Raw genomic sequence first — 16,462 nt, forward strand, 5'->3', positions numbered from 1 at the left:
CACGGGTTTTCCGTCTATTCTGAAGTTCCTAGGTTTCCGTGAGGTTTTTTGTCATGCATGAATGATTCTGTAACGAGATAAGCCCAACAAAAACAGCCCGCCCAGAGATACTATCAGCCCTACAATCTAGGTGCCACGAGATCGAAACAAGTGTTTTTAGTATTTACTTACTAAAATAAAGACATGGACATCATGACACTAACGGCTTATTTTACTTGTTTTACGTCGTTTCATGTAAAAACAGCAGGTGCCACCATAGAAGCTGTAATTTTCTGTATGTTCAGAAACCTGCTGCTGACATTTGGCGATCATTACAGCATGTACTTTTTCAGGTGAAAAGCAGATCCTGCAAATTTTTATGAAACTACAAGAACAGACTCCCCCCCACCCCCCCNATCTATCAAACTCTCGAATATCAGTGAAAGTAAGTGTCATGCCAGAGAACGTTATCTTCATCTTTAAAGATTCAGATGTGAAAATCGTGGCAAGTTTGAACTTTACTGGAGAAAGTTTGGCAGAAAAACGCTAACCGATTGAACTGGATTTTTTCATCTGTCAATTTTAGCAAGAAGTTCCCAAAAAACTTAAAACTTAAAAAATATTTCAAAATTGTGATTTTAACCGTTATATATAAACAATACAGGCAAAGATTACTGGAGCGCGTGTAATCAAAAGAGAGGCCAAAACAATTATAACATAATGGATAAAAATATACCGAACTAATTACAACACCATGGACAAAAATATACCGAACTAATTACAACACCATGAATAAAGAAGACATCGAAACAATAACAACACTATGAACCGCGGAGACACAAAAACAGTTATAACACCATGGACAAAAATGGTACCAAACAATTACACACCATGGACATAAATGGTACCAAACAATTACACAATTAAAACACCATGAACCTCGGAGACACAAAAACAGTTATAGCACCACTGACAAAATGGCTCCGAAACATTTACAACACTATAAATCTAAGCAATTACAGTACCATAAACTAAAGATACATCATAGCAATTGCAAAAACAATAATAAGAGGCCAAAAACAGTAACAAAAGAACCGGCATACAAAACCTAACCAAAATCGGAGGTGTGGCATCTTCTCTCGAATTGTTCTTTTACAATACTATTCTGTCTGTTTAACCCAAACAAATGATTGAAACGCCGTTGTCAACGTCAACCTCATGACGGATGTTTTTAAATTACCATCTACTTTAGTACTCCCGAGTATACATGCATATGATGTCGATCCTGACCCCCAGGGGTATATGTCAGTACATGTTTTACCAATAATAGATGGGGACTGTCAAATGGACCACTTCATTAGGCGAATCCTCGACGATCTGGAAAGTTCGTTCAGAGCAGAGACATGCAATGGTAATAACGCGTTCATATACGAAAAAAGGTTCAATTCTGATAGCCAAACTCATCATCACATTTGCATTAGACAGATAGCACGATTAAAAGCTAGCCTGTTTTGTATGTACGACTATCTTGCCGCCTCTCGCCTGCCATTGCCACCTCATTTGTCTCCCCGTCTGAACGAGACTGTACCCGCCTATACCTTCACCCACAGATAGGCGCGAAATTACGCGTGTGCACCCCTCACCTTGTCAAATGTTTTTCATGTTTTGACAGATTATTTGAGGTGCAAATGTTTCATCGATGTAGAGGGGAGAACTGATAGCAATACGATTGGGGTCGAACTTATCAACGTAACAACAATGTTCACTCTGTCAGGTCCACCACCAGGGGCTCCAGTAGGGGAACCGTATTGTTTCATCTTTTAAGGCTGGTCTACATGAGTATTACTGCAAGATATAACAATGCCAACAAAAACTGCCTTATGTAGCAGTATAATTTGATAACATCACGACAGGAATACACCGTACTTATCTCTAGCTGGAATTACTTCCCAGAACAACCATACAAAGATGTGCTTCTCATGCATTATTTTTCACAAGATTAACTCGATGAGTGGTTTGGATGTAATCAAGTTCAGAATGCGAAAAAAATATATGAAAATCTTTTTGAAAAAAGTTCAATATCATGTTGTTCATTTGTAATAATTTATAAAAGAAATATACCCAACACTGGGCCCTATTTGTTGCTTTAATAAACATATTATGTATATTATTAAACACGTTTCCAATGAAAAAAAAAAACTATCTTTGAATTATTCGATTCATGGCATTATAGTATAATATCACTTCACTTCGGAAAATGTGTAAGACTGGCCCATAATAATTATTCCTATATAATGAAACAACGCTGCATGTGTGAAGTCCTTTGATTTTTATAACTTAATTTCCTTTCATCTTGGTTCCTGTATTAAGGAGTCAATATAACCGGTAGGACAGGTTAGTACTATGTTATGGTCGTGGTAAGATTCTAAGTCGATCTGCTGCCTTTTGTGGTGCGAGCGGTAAGCCCGCCAGGTACCCCTTTTTATCTACCATTGGCAGTGTATTGGAAACCTGTCGGTGCTTTGTAAATGTTGCGAAGCCAGTTACTGGCGTAGGTTTGATCTAATGAGCAATTAGATGCCATTTTAGTCTAATTCCAGTGGAAATTGCAGACTAACACCTGTGATGTGTGGACCACCGTATAGAGATAGGTATCAAACACGCTCCTCGCGCCAGCTCAGGCAACTATGCCAACAAGCATCGTCCGCGCATGCGCTGTTATGCCATTCTTCCCTCATTAGCAACGACCCGTGACCGTCTATAGGTGTCTAACTACCTAACGTAAAACACTGGGCCTTTGCCTTATAGGCATTAACTATGAGGATAGAATGCTCGCGCTGGGTAAGCTTAATGTTCTTTTGAAAGTAAAATATTTCTTCAATTTTATAAATGATATTCATTTTAGGATTAAAAAGGATTCGAAAATAGATAAGTACTGAGCATATACACATTTTGTGTTAAAAGAGACAATCTTAGACTCGGAAATACACTTTTATTTGAGTGTAAAGCGGTTCATGCTTACAATGACAGAGACCAGCACAGCACCCTCCTTTTCCACGTGGTTAGGATGTACATCTGTGGGGGAGCCGTCTCCGAGGTGGTATCCCTATTATAACAGTACTATCAAACAACAGCTTCACATGTAAACATTCTTTTTATCATAAGCATGTGTTTCTGGATATTTACATTGTTTTATTACTCTAAGGATGCCATCTTTGTATACCACGTGCTTGTTTCGACATCTTGCCCACGACCACGGCAGTAGGTGGCAATGCTGGTTCGCCAGAGGAACGGACCGAAAATACGAGAACTTTTCTGAGATGAACTATTTGAACTACTCAAAAAGAGTAACTGAATGAACAGATAAGCATTTATTTAAAATATTTACGTTTTATTGGCGAGACAAATAAAACCCATACAGTGTTATAGATTTAATAGATTTGACTTTCCAACGGACTTTCGGACTGTGAGATGCTGGCCTGGCGCCTTGCCCCCTCACAGCCTCTGTATAGTGCTGTGGCGACATCACACTATCGTTGTTACTTCATTACGTCTTCTGCATTGTCCCATCTCCTTACTCACGTTCACAACAAAGCAATTAGGTATATCTCCTCAGCCAAGTCGGCTGTTTCTGTCCAAAGTATTCCCATTATTGCCAAAAATTACGTTTATATATTTTTTGTCATTTTTTCACGCTCAAACAACGATGATTTGACAAAAATAAGATGTGCTTTTTGGTACAAATGCAACAAAACGTTTGTAATTTAATAATGTTCATTTTGACGTGATAAGGGTGTAAGGGGTGACCTGTGTGTCGTCTCTATGGCGGTGTTAGGGAAACACACAGCGATTAATTATCTCGTTATACCAGCTTCACTTTCAAATACGTCTCCAGTTTCAAAAGATTTAATGTGTTGACTTTACGTCAGGGTCTATACTAAGATGTCCTTTCCCTCCATTACTGTTGACACTAACAATAATTGTACGTTTGATTTCACCAGCCACGCGACCACGCTGTGCACGCAAGGCCACCATCGTGTCTAGGAGCATCCTCTCAGTAGACTACACCCGTCATTCTTACAGGGTCTAAGAACATCCCTACAGTAAAAAAACTGGAACATTCCTTCAACAGAAGATACAACCCTTTTAGTAGAAAGCACCCGTTATTCTTACCGGGTCTAAGAGCATCCCTTCAATAGGAAACAACCGTCACTGGAATCGGGTCTAGAAACATCCAGTCAGTAGGCAACCCCAAACAATTACACACCAATTAGAGGAATACATGTGTACATTGTAACTTCCAGCAATACTAACAAGATCAGGGGAATTAACCTAGTAGACAATCTGGTTAGTAACATCCTGTCAGTCGGCAATTCCATCTTTTCGTATTGCAGAGTTATCTGCTCTTGTGAGCAGGTATTGATTGTTACGTCATTTGTTTTTGAGAGTAACGTCATCCACTTCTGAGAAAACGATGTACTTTTCTCACACAAACCAATGACGTAACAACCAATGCCTCCTTACAAGAGAAGATAACTCTGCAATACTCAAAGACGGAATACCCAACAATAGCGCTACAATGTATAGAACACCCCTTCAGCAGATACACCTTCTCATAGAAGTGCAATCAGAGTGATACCAAAATAGACAAAAACCCGCCAATAGCAATGCCATCAGTGTAATACCCCAATAGACAATACCCGACAATAGTAGCACGATCGAAGGACTACCCCAACAGACAAATCCCGCCAATAGCAGTACTATCAGAGTAATACCCCTATAGACAATTCCCACCAATAGTATCACGATCGAAGGGCTACCCAACAGACAAAACCCGCCAATAGCAGTACTATCAGAGTAATACCCCTATAGACAAAACCCGCAAGAAGTAGTGGGATAAGAAGAATATCCCAATAAACAACATCCACCAATAGTAGTGGGATCAGAGGAATACCTTAGAAGTCCATAACTACATGTACATATCATAAAATAGACAGATATACATGTACCTTAGCGTCTACTTAGACAAGGTCATACTTAATCTTAAAGTCAACCGATTGAGACAACAAGAACAACCCAGTCCTCAAAAAAACACCAAACAACAACAACAAGGAAACCTCTCAAAACTGGTGAACTGGACGCATCTATCCATATACGATTTTAAATGACTATTCAGAAAAGGTGATATATTTTAGAAAAGCTCCCTTTTCGGAAAACAAAATGTTAGTGTAAAAATGATTTCAAACTTTGTTTCCGTACCAGTGGTCAGACTGGACCATAAAATAGTCACAAAAACAAATTTACCACAGTGATCTCATTTGAAAGGACTGTTTTAAACCAAACAATAACCATTCTTACACATTTATAACGAAACGAAAGAAATGTATGTAAGGTATAACCTGCTTTGAAAGGGTTTCCTGACAAATGGACCGGCGTTATTTTTCGATGTGTTTCGACAGCAGTGAAATGACCCTATTACACCACCATATCACAACTAGCATTGATGGAAAGGTTTGTGTTCAACAGTTCGGCACGACCATCCCCGGGAGGCATATTTGGCAGTTTAAGATAGAGAAAAGTTCAAATCATTATCGCACAACATCATTATTCATTGCACAAATGTTTATTGGGCGCGATTTATATTTCTTATCTATTGTCATTGAAGAAAAAGTAATTTCTTTATTTTTAGAAGAAATGAGATTAAGTTTTCCTTTACTCCCCCAAAATAATCAAAATTCATGTCCGCTGTATGCCGCTATTGTCTTTCAGATTCTTCTTTCCTGCAAAGGAAGTCATTATCTTGGTAAGATGGGACCAAAAATCAAATAGCCATTCTTTCACGCTGTCGGCGTCAAACATGGTCTTAAGTTATCGTCTGGGCGAGAAGCAATTCTGCCTGATAGGGTTTGACCTTCCTGCCGTGGTGACAAGGATCTCTGGTATTGTGAAGGATGAGAAAATTGTTGATTTTCGTGCGTTTTTCGATACGAAATTAGGAGTATTAATCCTTTAGAGACCTGTCGATGCTACTTGTTACCTTAACGTGCTGATCGCAATTTCCGATAGCGCACATGTATTCCACCGACTGCCGCGTTAGTGATATTTGTTATCACATAATTACAACAGATTTTCCAAAACGGCGGCCCGCTCTGTCCCGCCCGACCCGAAATGTGGCCGGTGTAATTTGGTTTGGAGGTCGGTGCTCCCTATCTCTGGTCAATCGGACCGGCGTGAGTCAGGCCCAGCGATAATATCACGCTATATCACCAATCCGGAAAAGTGAGACTGGAATCGCTTCCGCGAATTACAAGTCCTTGTCAGGGTGTTATTGTATTGTTTCATGTCTTTGAAAGCAATTCTGATTTGGAACGACATTGGACGCCCCTGCTTGGATTGTTTCTTGTGGTCACATTGCTCCAGAGTTGTAATTATGTATTGACTTGGGGACGTTGCGTTTTAGACCAGAGGAGATGACCCCTTACCCTGACAGATGCTACTAATTCTGACGGAACTTGTCACCAGAGATCTGTTTGTCAGATGCCAAGGCTGATGATATAAAAGTGACCCCAAAGGGCTTACTCTGAAATGGACAACTTAGATAGCCAAGTTGACGATACAGCGGTGACCCCCAAAGGGCTCACCCTAAATTGGACAAATTAGATAACAAAGTTGACGATTCAAATGTAGCTCTCAAAGGGCATATTATATGGAATAGAAGACCCGAAACACGCAATTGTTCTCGTTACAAAAAGCAGCCCTAAGAAAATTAGAAAAAATCGAGCAGAATCCTTGCCATGGTAATACAAGTATGTTTGATTATGCAATACCAGGCGTCGACAGTTTACTGTTCCGCCGTCGATGCTGTGCTATGGGATCGTCTGTTCTAATGCTTACAACTGTCGAAACATTCAGAACTTCAAATAAATTAGCGGTATGCGACTTTATTTGAATATCAGATAAACAAAGGGAACTTCTGAAATGTGTCCGATACTTAAAAAATGAAATGCTGGTTTAAACTTTGATTAATTCAAATTTTGTTTGTCAATACATCGAAGCACATGTTTTATAGAACAAAAAGGAAACAAAACAAGTGTTGTGACACTTATGTAAATTTGTTACCTGGAAACAGAAACTATAATTTGTTACCATGACATGTTGAGTCAAGCACTTTTATGTAATGTACCAAGTACTAGTCATTCATCTTGTTATACGCATATAACTAGTACGATAAGCAGTTTTCACGACATCAATAGAATTACATCATTTCTGAAACGAGATATAAATACAATAATATACTCTATGAAATAACTTTAGTTGTGAACACAGCTGTAGTCAACACTGAGGACAGACCAATATCACGCTGGTAACACTTTTGTTTTATTCATTTGATTTTGATATTTATGTCAAGTCTCAAAAATCAATACTTAACTTTTTGATGAGGTACCTACTCGGTCTTATGAAACATAAAAAAGTTATTTATTAAAACAAGGCGATGGTACTATTGTTTTTGTCAAAACGATTATACGATACATTGACTAAATCCAAAAGACTAAAAGTATGACATCTTTTATTTTTCTTTTTCAAATCGTTGTGTTTTATCTTTAAAATTACTGTCTTGTCGGGCAACTATCGGTTATTTTGATGTCTTTATTTTTTTTCTGGTATTTAATCAAAAAACAATATTGCCCTAGTATTACTGCTGAGCCAATATTATATCGTCGGGTCGACACAGAAGTCTCCATAATATGTTTACGCAAACATATCGCTAAACAATATACAAAACACAACAATACATGCCACTGATATTAGTTCAATATATAAGATGAACACAGCACTGAAGACAACAAACAAGCTAACGACAAACAACTGAACTCAGTTGAAAACAACCACCTACCTGGAATGCACCAGTAGGTGTGCACCCTTGATAGCCAGTACCGATATTGACTTTGTTGTTGCTAGTAGTACTTAGCACCAGAAACCATATAATAGATTTACTGAAATTGTGATACGCGGAATTTAACTACCAAAGAGAAGGTCCGGAAACAAAATCACGATAGCCAGTACCGAAAATGGCTTAGTCGTTGCTAATAGTAACTAGCACTCCGAACCATAGACTAGATTTACTGAAATTGTGATACGCGGAATTTAACTACTTTTACTTGAAATATGAAATACACTCCGATTTCCTTTAGCTTTCTTTATTACTTACTTAAGGCCTGCCTATTGACTCGACGAATGTCAAATATAGCCGAGAATTAACTAGACCTAAACCTACAACTTCATCACGTTGACGGTCATTGTTCGCAAATCACTTCGAAGCATGATGCCATTAAGGTTGCAAAAACGTATTCAGCGGAAATTTTATAGCCCATTAATGATAATTTGATGATGTATACATGTTTGACACAAAATATGGTTTAAACTAATTCCTGGTTACGTCAACACGTGACACGGTTGAACCAAGGAGATTGTTTTCGTCTAGGCCAAGTGATATGACGTAGTACTATAACTAATACCAGTACTTCCCTTACTGTAGGTACACAGTCTACAACAAGAAGAACGCCTCATATTCTCGGCCATGCAAGGAGCTACATGAACTGGTAACTAATTCAATACCTTATAGACTTCACGAGTATGGCAGATTGCAATTGCAACACTATGGCAAATATTGGCATTCTCAGTTTTGAAATATGACTATTTGGAAACGAATTTAAAGTGATGGTGTCATTTTTGTATATACTTGTTTATGTACGTTGAATTTAAAACAAAATACAACTTTTATTCATTCTTCATCACTATATTTCTGATAGATTCTTATTAAATAATTTGAGTCTTACGGAAATAATAACCCATAGATATTATGTAAATTTGTTACCTGGAAACAGAAACTATAATTTGTTACCATGACATGTTGAGTCAAGCACTTTTATGTAATGATCCTGACAGGTGTATTGTGTATTTTTGATAGTACCAAGTACTAGTCATTCATCTTGTTATACTCATATAACTAGTACGATAAGCAGTTTTCACGACATCAATAGAATTACATCGTTCCCAGGAACAAAATATTGAAAGTTGCCTGCTCTCATAAACGACTTCTCACATTTGTGAATAAACCCGACAGACAAAGTTCGAGAAACAACGTGGATTTGAAAATAAAGAGTCTGCCATCATTTAATATTAATTAATAAACAAGCTATTTGACAAAGACTCCTTTGGAAAAAACAAGATGAAATAAAAATGTGCAGCACTGCTGTGGTCTAACGAATATGCATGGGGCCCATGCCATACTGGGACAATGAGGGCATCACATTTCCTGTTAACCACAAGAAATAATGAATTTTCTATCGTCAGAAAAATCTTTTGAAAATATCACAAGTTGGTATGATGCGATGACAAATTAGCCAACGTTAACTAACGTGTGATGTCATACCCAGCGCAAAGTGTTCCGTCTTCTGGAATAAGTTCCGTCCCCAATTATTCGTGTCCAGATGGCCCAATCGAGTTATCCTCTCCTATCGGCCCCTCAGATGGCAGTCTGCGGTTTTTGGACACGCTCGGCTGAAAGCTGGAGAACAATAATGCTTTTTAAATTGACAAAATATGATCATTTTATTAACGGTATTTCTTTTTTCAAACGCTTTCGGTCCAATAGTTTGTAGATTAGCCGACATTAGAATTGGGGAAGACCTGATAAACTTGGCACCTTTTGTGGTTGTTTAGCGGGCGTGGTTGTCGAGCTACGTGTAAAATATTAACATTATTAATCATTAATTAAAAACTAATCACTTGCGGTTTCCCCCCTCACATAATCATATTTAAAAAAGCAAACCGCAAATATGACAATGCGGGCCTTTTTTCATCGCTATCGTATCAGAAAATATCTTGCATACTCAATGTGTAGCGCGGCATATTAATACAGCACAGAGGCAGTGAAATGTGTCCGCGTGCAGGACACCGGACAATAGAGGGGAGCTTGTGCATTATCCGCCTCCGTGCCTGATTACACTGGCCATCATCTGTTACTAAAACATATATCCTGTTTATAGTGTCAGGAAAGACACTTATGTGGCATCTAGTTTTCACTGATATTTCTTAATCAAATTAATAAAACGCACTGTACTGTCATGACTTCATTTTCTTATTTTAATTCTATATATCCGCAATAAGATGAATATATTTATGATTCAATTACACGTCATTTTTTCTCTCCATTGTATCACAATTAATTATATACTTAATATTATTACAGATTTGTTATTTTTCTAACAATTATACAGTATATAGTAACACTGCGTATAACATTATAAAATCAGATGTTGGACAATTATGTTTCTTTCTGAATAAAAGATAACGAAACTTCTAATTGCATATCTGTCTCGTTGGACATGAAATAAACCACAATATTACCAGGGGACATGCATGATCATTTGTTAAGTTATATTAGGTTATGTTATCATGCATCATGTTGTTGGGTTATAAGTATACTTTAAGATATATACAAATGTAGAATAAATCTGTTTGATTGCTATCGTTTTAATTTAATGATTTCCCGCGCATCCTCTTAAAATGCTTATATCCTATTTTCTTATTGCTGAATTTAATGCTCTTAAAAGGGTATTTAATGAGTTCCCATTGAATGCCATCCATATTTCACGAGTTTGGCATGATATTCCGTCTTTTCGTATTGCAGAGTTATCTGCTCTTGTGAGCAGGTATTGATTGTTACTTCATTTGTTTGTGAGATTAACGTCATAATTGTTTGAGAAAACGACGTAATTTTCTCACACAAACTAATGACGTAACAATCAATACCTGTTCACAAGAGCAGATAACTCTGCAATACGAAAAGACTGAATAGATGCCTTTGACGAGTGTGAAGCACTACCACACGAGACAAAGTAGTATTCAACAGAAAAAACCCATTATGTATTCTATATATCTTGCATTTCCATCGTACTTACAAAGACAAATATGTTACATCTTCGAAACAGTACTGGAATGAGTTTTTGTTATCGAAAGCGTCATCTTTAAATGACGGCAGACGTTTAAGAACCATGCTGCACGCCATTGTTATTGGGCTACTGAACATAATTATGTTGTTTTCAGCTATTATTTGTTAAGATTTGCTTATAAAAAATTATCAGTGGTGTAATTTAGATAATGTTTTAGCATATACATGGCAATGACATACCATACCAACAAGTTATTCTTCTGTCGCTTTATTTGCATGTGAACGGTTAATCTGCGATTTGAATGCAGTTCTAATTGGTCAGTACTTAAAGGGGGTATTATTCACACGTTGACAGATAAAACTTTTGATAATGTTAAATGTGTGAAAGACATCAGTGTTATCACCTTGATAGAATCCAATATTTCACGGGCATAAAAGTAATTAGTATCCTCTTATTAATAAATCCCCACTTTTGTTGATATCGTTTGCTCTTATTGATGACGAGTAGTCCTCAAACAACTCGTATAAAATCTTCTTATTCCTGATATCATATTTTTCTTGGTGATATGATATCATCTTATTATTGCAAGGCCAGTAAATATCTTCTTGCTTACATCACATTTTCCTATTTTTTAGAAAAAATGTTATCTTGAATATCACCTTATACTACTGTTGACGATCCAAAGCGATTTTGTTTTTAAGTCATTAGGATATAGAACAATTTAGGCGTAGCGTAGACGACATTGTGATAAGGAATGGTGAGGAGATGTATTTCCCATACTCTAAGCTCCGCATCAGGACATTTTTTTCTAGATAAGTGCTATTTCACTGAGAAACTGCAATAATGGATCTTCGTTCTATACGAGTTCAAGAACGAAACCGAATCGAACGTTTTAACCAGATAATCACTGGGTATAAAGGGGGAGTAATCGACAAACAAAGTAACTCCAAGTGAATTTAGTTTTAAATTAGCGAAATACACGGAAATCACACTCCCTGCACGCTCCCATTCTATCCTCGCCATGCTTTCCGTACAGTTGACCGATACAGCTAATTCTTACAGCATATGATTAGGAGTAAGGTTTATGGAAAGCGGCAGTGCTCTGTGGTGTTCTAGGACTTCAGTGAAGACGCCAGGGTGCGTCTAGTCCCACGATACAGTATATAACGAGTAGTTGCTTTACAGTCGCCTGCCTTCTGGCCGCCAGGAGATATTCCAAAATAAGTACACACTTTGTTCGATGGAGGAGCAATAAAAATATTTCATTTTTGGTTGATATACACATAACCAGAATGAAAGCTTTGTACATACAACTTGGAACAAGATATCACCGACAGGCGCCGGTTTAATTGGGAAAAAGGCAACTGTATAGATTGGAACTGATGCGAAAACGTGCATTCCTATAGTACTGTTTATTACGTAAATCGTTGTAAATACAGACACCACAAAATACCTACTTACGACTCGTGGCAACAACTTGGTTTTAGATATTAAAATAGAGAGGGTGGTTTCAAAGATGTTATCAGAAATAACGTCATAAAAAGGGCAATAAACCTCAGGACAAAGCGTGCCACTCTACGATTAACCAATTACATCCAATAAAGCAAACTTATCTTAGGAAAATGAAACAAACTGACAAATTATCTAGTAGAGATGTAAATATTTTATGGACACACACGATTTAGTTTTGATGTTTTATTGATTACGCTATTAGATAAAAGCCTGCCACTGTTTGCCAATCTAAATTGTGTTTAACAGATAAGAGATACAACTATTCTGCAAGTAACTGTGAAATATAGCATTTTTATGCATTTTTCTTTGTACATATAAATTCAAATTCGGGAGACAGTCCAACCTTTTTTATTCCCCCTTAGCTGTTTTTATAATAAATTTACCAGTGTAGCGTGTATAATTATCAGCCTGATAAAAGCAATAGCTTCACTGTACAAAAGATATTAAAGAAATAAAACAAAAAATGTTTCTTTCCAAGTGATGATAAATTAGGATTATTATTTTTCAGTTAAAAAAAAGTCTTTATTTTACTTATTTTTTTACTGTCGATGTTTTCCGACAGGTATGACAACAGGTATGACAAAGAAAGAATGTTAAGCAATGTTTTTCTCTTTATTTTATGCTGAAAACATTGTCTTATATAAGCGGTGGATATGATTTCAATAAACAATTAATCCAATGATATTCAACATATTGCACTCATATGGGGTGATTTTTGTTATTTTCACAAATATTTCTCACATACATGTGCTATAAATTTGATGTTTAACGGAAAACGGTATAGTCAATTATGTATTATTTCGTTCAGGATGAATGCTTTAATGAAAAACAGCCATCACTTTTAAATGTTGACTGAGACAATCTGGATTCTGATAAAATTCATGTTAAAACTACCCGGATTATGCAGTTTATTTATCAATTAATATTTTTTCTTTTTTTCTTCTTCTTCAAAATCACATTTTGTCAGCAAAACCATTCTGGCCATGTGTCAATGTTTTTTTTTAAAAACTGTGACGGAACTTCAGTAGCACGTTCTGAAGAGGCACAGGGTAACATGTATCCCGATATGGTAGTACCGACCCGCAACTTAGAGGAGGACAGAACAAGTCAGAACATTGAGACTACATGGGAGGGTGCCGATGTCGAGGTGCTGGAGTTATCGCCTTGCCGTTTACAGTTAGTTGAATGTTTCACACACGTTCTACCCTCATCAGAACTGTGTTTGAATTGCCTCGTATTATCACCAAATCCAAGTCTGCTATCGGCGCCGAGTAATCCGCACGCGATCCGAAAGCGTTACCGGAAAAATGTTTGTTTTGGAGGTCGAGAGGTTTTAGCAACAACGGCATTAATCTTGGCAAAACCATGAAGTGACCACCCAGCGAAGTGAAATAGATCCAGGCAAAGTTATAGAATTGAATTAAACCTGAGAATTCTGTTACCCATGCATGCATAATTAGAGGGTAATTCGACGCAAAATTAAGCAAAAAAGCATCAATGCATTATTTTCAGCAATTTATCAAAATGTGTAACATTTTTCTTTCGAGGATACGTAAGTCGTTGGCACTTTGAGATATTGTTTTAAGTATACCATGTTGAAAGAAACAAGTACATACACAGTTGTTATTTGAACACCCGATATCTAGTGAAACTGCCTTGAGGTTAAATACTTTTTCTGGTCATTTAACATTTATATTACTGTATTTGTAAGTAAAGAATCGAAATATTTATTAAAAATTATGACAGGAAATATATCCAGATAAACATCCCATAGGTAGGAAAACAATAGGTGTTTGTGATACCTAAGAGCCTGGTGAGAAACCGAGTGATAACTTCTTGGCTCCGTCGTGAAAGACCAGTGTGTGTGCCTCAGATCGCCGGCTGTGATCCCCCGGACCAGCCTTATTCAGCAGTATCGGCAGGTATATGTTATATAATATGGGTTTGAGCTGATTTGGCTGGTCACGACTCTAATAATGCTATAAACAGAATCAATTGTTGGTCTCCGACACGACACAGAACAGACCGGGTATAACATACCGAATCTCGCTTCCACACTCTGATAGCCATCACAGTCACAGGCAGTAATGACCTTTGTTACGAAACAAAAAACTCAAAGACTAATTGTGTTGTCCCAGTAAGTCTATTTTAAACAGTTGACGTGTACTTATTTTATTACTTTTTATTAATGAATTTATTCGAAGTTCCCACTATATCTATGGCCACGCAGCAGGCTATCAAAGCAGCAAAGTGGTGTCGTCGATATCTAACAGATATGAAGTAATCATTTAACAGTTACGGTGACAATTTTTTAAATTCCACTAACGTAATTCTGTTCGAACAATTCAGTATTGCTTCATACTACATACTAATTAACCAATGTTAATATCAACAATTCCTTAGCTGCTATTGTTTGAAATGATCTCTATATTTGGTTTCATATTTTGATTGATAAGTTAACTAATATTGATTTCTGAAATTTGCTTTCAAATACTTTAAGTATTCAAACCTTTTGACTAGTTTACCAACTGTAGGTTGTTTTTATGTGGCTATAACTTAATTGCTTTGAGAAGGAGTAAACTAAACATATGCTGTGAAAGAAATGTCAGACAACAACGAAAACCAAAACATATCACAGACTCAACACACTTACAAAATATCAGAGTCTTAGTCGAAAGCATAGACGGAAGACAGTTACCAAACAATTCATTCTCAATTGATAAAAAGATGTCTGAAGGAGGACTCCACAATGCTTAACACGCTATGCAATTACCGTTCTCTTAGATGAACAATTGAGAAATTAGCATCTTTTTCGAAATATTACATTTTTTCGTGAGGTATAAAAATAATTCCCCATCAGAATCGTAAGATACATGTGTCGAATTAGCGTCAAGCTAAATAAAGCCAGAAATTTCCAATAGGGAAAAAGAAAATTTGCCTTTTGCCTTTCCCGTAATCTAATTTTGGTATTGTTAAAAAGACCGTAGCACTATGTCAGAGAGTGAAAAATATACCAAAAGTGTAGAAACTGAATAAAGAAAGACAGGTTATTGTTTTATGGACAAAAAAATATAACAAGATTTTGAACTACATAAATATAACTTCCATTTCCCGCATTGTGTGGCTGAACTGTTTAATCTTGGGTTCAATCCATGTTACCATAGCGTATCGTGTTGATATTCCTAATACAGATGACACAAACACTTGTCCCGAACTTTTGACACGATGTGCAGATGAAATCCTAGAAATGATAAAAAAGGGAGCAATGCAGGACCTAACAGATCACCTGAACCAAGTGGACAACACCAATTCCGTCAAATACCCACAGCGGAAGTGCAAGCAAAGAGATGATACTAGAACGTCATTGTGTTTACAGAAAATAATATCTTGTGTCAACAATAATACATTGATTTATTAATGGGTCAAACTTCATTTTAGTCTAACCAGACAGAGTTGAATGAAGGTTTGGTTCCTTGTAGTCATGTTAATGATAACAAGGAACTGATCGTCTGGTAGACATCGCTCCAAAACTAATATTTGATAAATGCGTTCGATCTGCCATCTTGATACCTATTAAGTCGTTCAATTTCTCACAAATACACCATTTCAGCAAAATAAACGGTTTATATAATTCAAATGCACACAAAAGTACAATTTTTTATGAGAGTTGGAATTGGTGGACATACTTTATTCACCTCTCTGATATTGTTTACGTATTGTATCACAAGCCTATACTGCTCTTGGCAAAAAGGCAAAAAGGTAAAATGAAATAGTATGTTTACATATTACTAATATACATAATGTCATAGTATACCAGTTATGATGCGGAATGCCTTTCTACGCGGTTGAATATATTTGTTGTTAATACCTATGTATGTGACGAATGTCTGTTTTGTTATGATAATATTTCGTAAAACATCGTGCGCTACGACGCATTATACACTGTATCGGAATGCTTGTTTTCGTATTACGTAAGCAACAATGTCAGTGTCATTTCCGTCACCCTGGTTTTGTAT

The sequence above is a fragment of the Mizuhopecten yessoensis genome, unplaced genomic scaffold (assembly GCF_002113885.1).
Source record: "Mizuhopecten yessoensis strain PY_sf001 unplaced genomic scaffold, ASM211388v2 scaffold716359, whole genome shotgun sequence".
Classification (NCBI taxonomy): Eukaryota; Metazoa; Mollusca; class Bivalvia; order Pectinida; family Pectinidae; genus Mizuhopecten; species Mizuhopecten yessoensis.